This window comes from Rhamphochromis longiceps, linkage group LG5 (assembly GCF_057381845.1).
Source record: "Rhamphochromis longiceps isolate RC_006_pf linkage group LG5, R_longiceps_female_GT1.1, whole genome shotgun sequence".
In the NCBI taxonomy this organism is placed as follows: domain Eukaryota; kingdom Metazoa; phylum Chordata; class Actinopteri; order Cichliformes; family Cichlidae; genus Rhamphochromis; species Rhamphochromis longiceps.
Window position 1 is genome coordinate 20966612 of NC_140561.1, and position 10721 is coordinate 20977332.

Consider the following 10721-nt stretch of genomic DNA (forward strand, 5'->3'; position numbering starts at 1 on the left):
CCTAAGGGGTTTTAGCATTTTTCAGCTAGCTGATTTAGCTTCTACTCTCATTACTGCCATTCCCAATACCAAAAAAACAGACAGATGAAGTCAGTGACCAGCTGGTGGATGTGAAGCAGTATTTAGTCAAGTCATTAACACACACAAGTCCATTACTATTCAAAAGTCTTGAACCACCGATTGTGCTGGAAAACTGAGAAACAGGTTTAGTAATTCATTAAAACCAAATCAGAAATACAATATCTAGACCCTTTCCAAAAAATTTGAATATCAGGGAAAAAAATATTTGTCTTCAAAACGTTAAACTTTCAGAAATTATCGATTCAGGGCCCACAACTTAAATTATTTCAAGTACTTAGTTGTTTATTTGTACATAATTTGGGCTTCCAGCTTATAAAACCCACGAAAACAGGAATTCAAAAAAATTAGAATATGGTGAAGACATCAGCCCAAATTTTACAGGGCATGAATGTTTTAAACTGAGTGTCACACACAACTCATCTACTAAACTCAAAGCACCTGCACAGGTTTTCCCAGGTGTCATTAAATTGCTTCACTTTGATTCAATTGTCTCAGTTAGGTTCAATATGGGGAAGACTGCATACTTGACAACTGGCCAGAAGAGCATCACTGATACCCTCCATAGGATGGGTAAGCCACAAATGTTCATAGCTAAGGAGGCTGGCTGCTCACAGAGTGTTGTGTCCAAGCATATCAATGGAAAGTCTAGTGGAAGGGCAAAATGTGGCAGGAGAAGGTGCACCAGCAGAAGGATCTATGGGGTATTATCAAGGGGAAAATGAGGTCCAACAGACCCAAAAACAAAGAAGAGCTGACAGCAAGCATCAAAGAAATCTGGGCTTCCAAAACTCCCAGGCAATGCCACAGGCTGATTGCCTCAATGCCACAGCGCATCGGGGCGATGATTAAAGCAAAGGGATTTCCCAAACAAGTATTGTAGATTGACATATTGTTTTGAAAGTACCACATTTTGATTGATTTGATGTGAATTTCTTCTTTTTTTTCTGCAAAAACTGAGTAACATGTAACATGTAAAGTAAATGGTGATGTCTTCACAGTATTCTAATCTTTTGAATTCCTGCTTTCATGGGTTTTATGAGCTGGAAGCGCAGATTGAAATGTGTCCCATTGTTTGTTTTTCTATACAGGTATGCTTTTACTGCACTGCCAGTGTGTTTGCCTTGTCAATTAGATTTCCAGATGGTATTGCATGGTGGATAAAAATCTAATGGTAATTTCCTGTATTCATAATTTTATGATTTTTGACAAGATCTCCAACACCACTGGCTGAAATGCAGCCCAAACCATGACAGAGCCTTGTTTGCCTGCTTTATGACTGACTTCTTGATCGCCACATGGTGTCTAAACACTACAGGCCTTGGCTTACTTATTATTGTTATTGGAACCTGCTCTGCTATGTAGCTTCATCAAAGTCTAATTGCCAGATGGTTTATCACTCAAACTTTGTATATAAATAGAGCAGCATGACGGTGTTGTGGTTACCACTGTTGCCTCACAGCAAGAAGGTCTTGAGTTTGACTCCACCACCTGGCTGGGGTCTTTCTGTGTTCTCTCCTTTTTCTCCGTGGATTCTCTCCTGGTACCCTGGCTTGCTCCCACACTCCAAAAAGTTCACATGGTTGTCTGTCGCTCTGCATTTGCCCTTCGATAGACCCCCACCCCCCGACCCTGACAAGGACAAGTGGAAGAGAATGTTTAGATATATTACGTGTTCACTTATTGAAATAATCATAATTAATTAATTAATTAGTAACAGTAAGAAAGTGTAAAATATACTGAAAATTTTATTCACTCTTTAATATGTCAGGATCTTTTACTCTATAGAGTTATGAGGTGAGACACAGTGCAAGCAGTCTGGTATCTCTGCCTATTAGAAGTACTGACACAGAGACACAAACGGACAGGATAAGAGCGATCTCTTCCCCTCACGAGCTATATTTTGTAAACTTTGTACCACTGTGAGTCTGTATATATAGAGAGAAGCCTTTGAAACTGTCCTGATGCATCCAGCAGCTGCTTGACCTGCCACTGATATTGGTGGGTTCTCATGGCGTGTTGTCTTTGTGTTGGGGTCCTGGGCCTGGCACCCATCACACACAGGAAACAGGCCCTGGCCCTGAGCTGCACATTAAACACACAGGAAATACACACAGGAAACCATGTCTCAATTCTTCGTGCAAGACTCGCACACTCCTCCATCCTGCACTCCTCTCCTCCAGAGAAGGGCTGGCCGCCAGAGCCCTGCTGCACACTCAGCTGACAACCTGTCTAATTTCTCTGCAGTGTGTGCAGTCTGCTGCAACCCAATCACCCCACATCCTCCACATCCCCCGCAACTGACTCAGATCCACCATGACCCCTCCAACCAAAACTGTTTTTTTTACAAAGTAGAAGGTAGGACAAAGGTCACAACACTTTTCTGCACACAGAATTGTTGCAATTAAATTATACTTCCATAAATGCTCTTTTGCATTTTCATGCACTTAGACACCCTAATGTTTTTATCATAATCAGAAAAATGAGAGATGCTGACCCTTTTTTTTTTTTTTTTTGCCTGTCCCATTTGGTTCTTTAGCCATCAGAATTGTTGTCTGAAGACCAACAAGGATACCCAATGGATTTACTTTGCCAAATGGATCATCGTGGCATTGCCGTATTGGTCCATTTGGTCGATCTTTGTTTTTATTATTTATTATATTTTATTTTCAGATGTTACAGACGGGACAGACATGAGTGAGGGATAGGAAAGGGAGAAAGAAAGAGGAAGGAAAGGAAAAACAGAAGGGGAGAGGGACAGTGAGAAAGGGGGGGAGAAAAAAAATAAAAATCTCCTGGATCACCTGTTGAGAGAAGAATAGAAAACAAGCAGAAAAAAAAAACAAAGCAACATACTAAACACAACACCATCGCATTAATCTAGCTAAGTGTAAACAGCAGTAAATACTAAATATTCAATGTTGTTGTGCAGCACGCAGGACAGATGTGCTTCGAAGTAGCAGCCAAGAAAGGTGTAATTTGGGTCTACGAGCAGTGAACACCCGTGTGCATACCTGTGTGGATCCGCGCGCTTGCATTCCAAAGGTTTCTCCATGTAATGATCTGCTAGGGAGTGTGTGGGGGGGCCACAGCCCCGTCCTCCAGGGTGTGAAGCGGGTATGGAGGAGATCAAAACTCCAGACATCCAGAGGCCCCCAGAACACAAGAGACCATGGAAGACCAACAGAGGGGCAGCCGCGCCACTGTTCCAGTAAGAGCTGAGGAGAGTCCCAGATGAGGGCTCACTCAGCAGCCGCGGAGCAGAAGCCAGGGGGAGTTGCAGTGACGCGCCCGTGAGCTCCGCCGGCCCCCAGCTGTGCCTGAGTGACCGAGCCCCAGGCCGAGAGGCCGGGGGCACCCAACCTCCGAAGGGGCCCAAGCGAGCCCTAGGCTCCAGGCCCCGATAAGCGGCCGCCAAGGAGTGAGCCGGTGTGTACCTGGACGCCCACCCCCAGACACAAAGAACCACCAACGCACCGACACCTGAGGGAGTCCGCCACTGGCAGGGGAAGTGGTGGTGGGCGGAGATAGGCCTCCAAACCTTGGAGGGCCTGAGGTGTCCCCAGAGAGGTGGCGTCTGATACCCAACCTGACATATAGACACAGACATACAGGCACACACAGACACAAACATCCATTCCCCCCCCCCCCCCCCCCCCATGCTCTCATATGCACTCACTCCACACTCAACCAACGTGGAGACAGACATAAAGAGACGCTGTACACACGATCACACTCCCCAAGCGTACTCTACAAACCGGGTCTAGGTACCCTTGCCCCTGGAGGGGGGAACTGCACCCAGACCCAGGTGGTGTTACCCTTTTCCCTGCGGTGGGGAGAGGCAGACCACCCCGACTCCGTAGCAGCAGGGAGGCCCCACACCCCAGACCGCAGTCGGACGGCCAACTCCTCCTAGCCCTCCCGCTCCAGCAGGCCGCAGAGAACGGGGGTGGGAGAAGACTCCAAACCTCCCTCCACCCGCTCATTGTAGTGTTGATGCATGTGTGTTCTAAGGTGCAATTAAAACCCAGGAGGGCATGGAGCTACCTGCCAAGGAGCAGCAGGTAAGCGCATGATGCTGACCCTTTTCTGTAAATGCATTTCAGTTTATGCAGCTTAGGTTTGACAAGCTACTGTATTTCCCATCCACACCCCCAATTCTCCCATGGTCCTTCTTTTTCCTGGTGACTGCCATGTCAGGGAAAAGCTTGCTCTGATTCATGAATCTGAGACTATTTAAAGTCAAATTCAATTAAGAAAGAAAGTAAAGTGATAAATGAATTGAGGAATTTTAAAAACAAAACAAAAAAAGCTTGTCTCCAGCATGCACTGGGCAGTTCTCTGCTCATTACAGGGAAACAACACCGTATTGAAGTTGATCTGTATAAGTGTCAAAATAGTGCTTGATGGAGTTACCACAATGGGCTCTGCTGCCAGTGACGCTGACCTTATTTAATACACAGTGATTCCAAAATCCAGGGTAAATAGAGCCAAGAAAGAGTCACTCATGCAAATACCCTGAGAATGAATCTTTCTTGTCTGCCCTCCCACGGCAGCTAAGCTCCAGCCATCATTAAGTCTTTAGAAGCTATAAAGACTGTATCTGTTTACTGTTGATTAATCAACATCATGTTTGGCTCTGCCGCTTTGGAATGAGCTGTCGTCTTTGTAATAACTATTTCATTCTCATGCCAAACACCCAAGAGACTCTTCATCAAACTGGGATGAATGTATTTGTGGATTTATAATAGTAACGTAACTTTTCCTTCTTGTGTTTTTTTGGGGGGTTATCGGTTAATATCTCTGTATAACCGCTGTATTCATTTGCTGTAGCTGTCATGCATCAGCACCATCCAAACTACCCAAAAGGTGCTCTGAATGTTTTTAGCAAATGTTTGTTTTAAAACCCCAAATAACTAACAGGCAGAAAATGTTACTTACATCCATGACCACATCCCGGAAGTGCTCTGTTGGCCTGAAATCTGATGACTATGGAGGTCATTTGAGTACAGTTTAAGAAACCAGCTGATCATTTAAGCTTTAGGACATTAGGCATTATAGCAGTCATCAGAACATGGGTGACAAAACAATACTCAAGCAGGTTGTGGTGTTTAAATGATGCTCAATTTGTGCTAACAGGCCTAAAGTATGCTAAGAAACACTGCAGCAAAAACTGAGATTCATCAGACCAGGCAATATTTTTCCAATCTTCTGTTGTCCCTGAGCCTGTGCAAATTGTACCCTTAGTTTCTCAGGCATCATAAGGCTTTTTCACCCACAGAAGTATCACTCACTGGATATTTTGCTCTTAGAGAAAAAAAATCCCAGTATGAAATACTCAGACCTGCCTGTCGGACAGTTTCCCTTGACCATTTCTACATGTCTAAATACACAGAACTGCTGCCATGTGACTGACTGGTTAGATATCTACGGCCGGTGAGTAAAAAATACCATCAGGTTTCACATAATTGGTTAGCCAACAATAATCAATCCAAGAACAAGTATGTAATGGGAACCCAGGGTAAAGCACTTTGGATAATGTTCATTTTCACAAGACCACCATCAGGCGAAAACTGGACAACAAATAGTGTGTATGGCAGGGCTGCAAAGAGTGGGCCCTGTTCTCCAAAAAGAACACTGCGACCCATCTGCATTTTGTTAAAGATCACAGAGACAAACCACAAGGCTGTTTGAACAATGTTGAGTGTCAGAATGAGCCTAAAATAGAGCTTTTGTTTTAAGTAAAACGAGTTCTGTTTGGAGAAAGGAAAACACTGCATTCCAGGATACCAATCCCATCCAAGCTGTGAAACGTGATGGAAGCATCATGGTTTGGGACTGTTTTGCTGCATTTGGCCTATCATCACTACAGGAGCAATAAAGTTTGAATTATACTAGCAAATATTAAAAGAAATTTTCAGGACATCTGTCCTTGATCTAAATTCCAAGATAAGTGTGTCATGCAACAAAACAGCCCTCAGAAAACAAGTCTTTCTACCAAAGAATTTAAAGAGAAAAATACCATTAATGCTTTGTAATTCCTGACCTTAATCAAGTGCAAATGTTGTAGAAAACATTTTCTCTTAAATTTTTTCCAAAGACGATCAAACATGACAATAAGTGAAAACGTTTGATTGCATGTTTTGATGCACAAAGGAGTCATGGCACAAAGGTCCACACGTTTGCCTCTTACAGATAATAAATGACTAAAGGTAATCCTTCCACCTCATTTCTTTAATTCTTTTCTCTGAGTCAACTTTTGAAACTTTTGGTGTTTATCAAAAACTCTGGCAAACTTGGAAAATTTCAAGTTTGCCAGCTTTCTTATTACAGCTGTATGCTGCATATTTAGAAGGTAAGAAATGGTGAGTGAAGCTGACCACACGTACAGAAAAGTGGCACTGGTTACTCTTGTGATCAGCGAATGACCCAAAGTCATGAAACAGTCACAATATGCGCACCGGAGTCTTAATTATCTGACGGCCAAAAGATTTCTGTAATTTTAAATTGGTTGACTGAAAGATCTGCCCAGGTCATCCTCCAACATGTAAAGGAACATAATCATACTTCCTGATGATTATATAGTATGTAGTGAATGCTTTTGTAATGCCCAGAATTACTATTATTGAAAATCCTACCTGCTGTGTAAGTGATAAATTTACAGACCTACTGAGCAGGAGATGCTCTTATGTAGATATGAACTTCCCTTTTGAACTATTCATCAAACTACAGTCCTGTTTTGGAGCCTGTCCTCCATCTGGTTTCCATGTCTGGGCTTCCAATGTGGAGCCATCTATCAGTGAGATAGAAGTCTCCTGAATATTTCCTTTCTCTTTCCTCTATTTAAGATATCTCTGTTAGTGTTTCTGTCTCCAGCTCGTCTCTGAAGTCTTCTTTTGCTGCTCTTTCTCTGTCACTCATGCAAACAGACTTAAAACAGTATGAGTACACATTATCCTGCTTTCTGGATAAAGCTGAATAGAATATCTAGAATAAATACAATAATGTTCAGGTTGCATCCCCCCCCCAATGCATACTTTAATAAATGTCCAGAAATTGCCATAGTAATATGCAATGTAATATAAAGGCAATTCAAAGACCAAGCTATGAGCCTGTGAGCAAATATGTCACAGAGCAGTAAACACATGGGGAAGGAGCAGTGATGCAGGAGTTCGGATCATGTTTGTGTGATTCCTTTGAGCTTCCCTTAAAGTAAAACTAGATTGGATTTTAAGGCAAATATTAACCCGTCCATATGTGACACTTTGAGCCATGACTTAATTGAAAACCAACTCCTAGAGTTTCAGGCCTTTCTGCCCTCTTCATCAGCCCCTTGGGGTAGAGTGACCTCTTCCTCTTCAACCTCTGGTGACCTTGTGCCAGGTTTTGAGGGATTGACTGATGCTCACCTGCTTTTCATTTGCAACATATGTCATCATTATATCTTATGTGAAGCTGAGCAGGTCTAGATTTGGTTAGGTTAGATTTGGTTAGGTTTAATACTTTAAGGTTCTGACATAAATCGGAAATGTCAAGAAGCTACAGGGTGTATGTAACTCGATACATGGGACAGTCTGTATTTTCCCCTTCGAGCACCTCAAGGAAGTCTGTGTGTATGCATGACCCCACAGTTTCATGCATAGACAATCAGATAAATGGCAGGTTAGCTCCAAGCAGAAGCTCATCATCTGTGCCCGTATTCTGTTACCCGGCACTGACTTACCTGACATGTGTTCTGAGAGCAGGATCCAGATGGAGGCATGACACGTTTGAATAGAAATGGCCATGAGGATCATCACATACACACACACTCAAATATGTGTATGTGTACACATCTGTGCACATCTATACCGAGGATCTCTGCTCCGAGGTTTGGTGAAAGGTCGCCGTGACCTGAATTTTTCCATGCAGGAAAGTGTTTCTGAATTCCTTCCATTTGTAGTTTGTAACACAGGAATAAGGTTGCAGGGACATCAACACAATGTAAATCAGGCCCAATATTGACCGAGGGAGCGTATCCAGAGGCACACTCCCACATGCTTTTCTGTGGAAAGTTATTCCACACAGCGTCTAGGGAGAAAGGCTCCCCCTGTCAAGATCCTGGCTGTCAGCTATGAGGTTAATGAGAGGGAAAGCAACAGTATTCACAGGGCCATTGAACTCGTAACAATACTCAGTTTATACCTAAGCATTACAAAGACTGAGGGTAACCGACCAGACGTGAATGACAATAAAAGGAGTGGTGATAGTGTCTTACTGCATGTTTGATATGTAAATTATTCTTATTGAATAGATGATATTGAAGCTAAAACAACTGTGTGCTGCATATAAGCAAACATCTGAATGCAGACCGGTGCCATTAACAATACTGTGTTTTACTGCTGAGACTGGATGCTGTACCCATTGAGACATTTAGTGCTCAGTTCAGTTCAGTTTTATTTAAATAGCACCAAGTCACAATAACCATTGCCCAGAGAAGTGTTACATTGTAAGGTAAAGACCCTTTAATAATACACCCCAATAAAGAGCAAGCACTTGGTGACAGTAGGAAAAAAAAAAAAAACTTTTGATAGAAAGAAACCCCACCCCTGGGTCAGCTATAAGCTGTGTCCAATTGGGGGTGATGGGAGGAAGACAGGACACACTGTGGAAGAGAACCAGCGATTGATAATAAGTGATTGAAATAATGATTGAATGCAGGGTGGTGTATAAACAGATAGAGGAAAAAAGTGATGATTGAAGAAGAAATGGTCAGTGCATCATTGGAGCGGAACTAAAGGTGAGTACCGGATCATATGATCCAGTCCTAACTATAAGCTGGGCGGTCTGTCTCCTACATCCAGTGCTTGTGTTCTTGTATTGGTAATGGGAGAAAGGGGCCATGGGACTGAATAATAAATGCCTGCAGAGGATCTTGGAGTCACCATTAGGTTTCTGACAAGACATGTCCCACTGCAGTGACCAGGAGGGGTGACAAATGGTGTACAAACAGTTGCAGAGCGCACACTGAATGGAAATGTATATATGCAGATGGAACGCGGCCACACCGACGTTGAGAGGACTGACCTCGGGGTTAACTACTCTGCTAAGTGCTTAAAGTCATAAAGCTAAAGGTGTGAGAAAAGGATCATAAATAGAAGTCGCTTTTAAGAAAGGGCTGGTGTGGCAATGGTGATTGTATGTGTCTCAACCAAAGATGTTTAATTCCCTGTGGCATTGCCTCACACTGGAACCAGACGGGGATTATTCTGCTAAGTGCTGTAAGATCTGGCTGTACAGCATAATTGGCTGCAACTCCAGCTCAGCTGTGATGTGACTGATTTTGTCAAAAGCATATTCAGTATATTACTTTATATTCTTCATGCTGTTGTCAAAACAGTCAAAATTTCACATAATGTGAAACAAAGAGGAGCCCAGCTCACCAGGAAGTTCTATTTCATCTGTAAAAACACTCAAGTCATCCAACATTGACTTCTGGGGGTAAATCCTGGCTAGCACTGCAGATTTGCGAGTGATTATTGGTTCTGCTGATTTAAATAGCAGGAAAAGCCTCTATGATTCCCATCACCTCCTGTAGGCCAGGCATGGAAGAAGCGTTAAAGCCTGTTGTGGTACGTGGTGGATGCGATGACAGTCCATCCCGTGGGAAATATTTCCTTACACTGCTGGCTTTTAGATCAGAAAATGCGCATCATCACATGTGTTCAGAATTGAAAACTAAGAACTCCCGTTTTCTCAGAACATGACCAAAAGCCTCACTATCCATTGACTGTCTATTTAGAGGCTGGTGTCACTAAAAAGGTGTGAGTGGTGCAGCAGGCCCTGAAGCAGGCATGGAGGGACAGGAGTTGCAGTAGCTCCATGGAGGACTCCATACAAGCTTGCTTTGTGTGGAGAGCCGTTTCCTGCATTCACAGGAAACCCTCATATTGGAAACAGATTTTCTCAGATGGTTGATCTGAGCCAAAGCCCAGCTGAAAGCACTCTCAGATGCTGCAGAGTGCACACAGAAAAGGAAGAAGGAACTGTGGGAGGGGGCCAGCTTTGAAACTCATCCCCCTCATCTTGCAGGGTGTGGGGCATTTCCTTCATTATTTTCTCTTTTTTTATGAGCACATATTTCTCTCTCTCTCTCTCTCTCTCTCTCTCTCTCTCTCTCTCTCTCTCTCTCTCTCTCTCTCTCACACACACACATTCTCTCTCTCTCTCTTGCACTTTCTTTTTTTCTCCCGTTCACATGCAGGTCTCATGTTTCATTGCTGACTTTGTGTTTGGTTTTTCAAATGTCAACACACACGAGTCAGCCTGCGTGGAGGAGTTACCCCAGCCCCAGCGGCAGAGTGAGGACCACGAAGACCTGTGGTCAGATGGAACTTTCAGGGTCCAAACATAAATACAGCATGCAACACACCATCACAGCATGCTTTTAAACTCTCAAATAAAGGACGGTAACATATATGGATCTCAGCGCAAGCAAGTAGTCATCTATTGGGTGTATAAAACTGTCAGGAGAAATCCAGCTGACCCTGGACTCAACCCAAACAATCTCCCTGCTACATGTGGACACGCACACATATCTGGGTTTCACACATGCAAGAATGTGCCTACTTTCTAAGGAGTTGATTTTCTTGGCCTGCAGTACA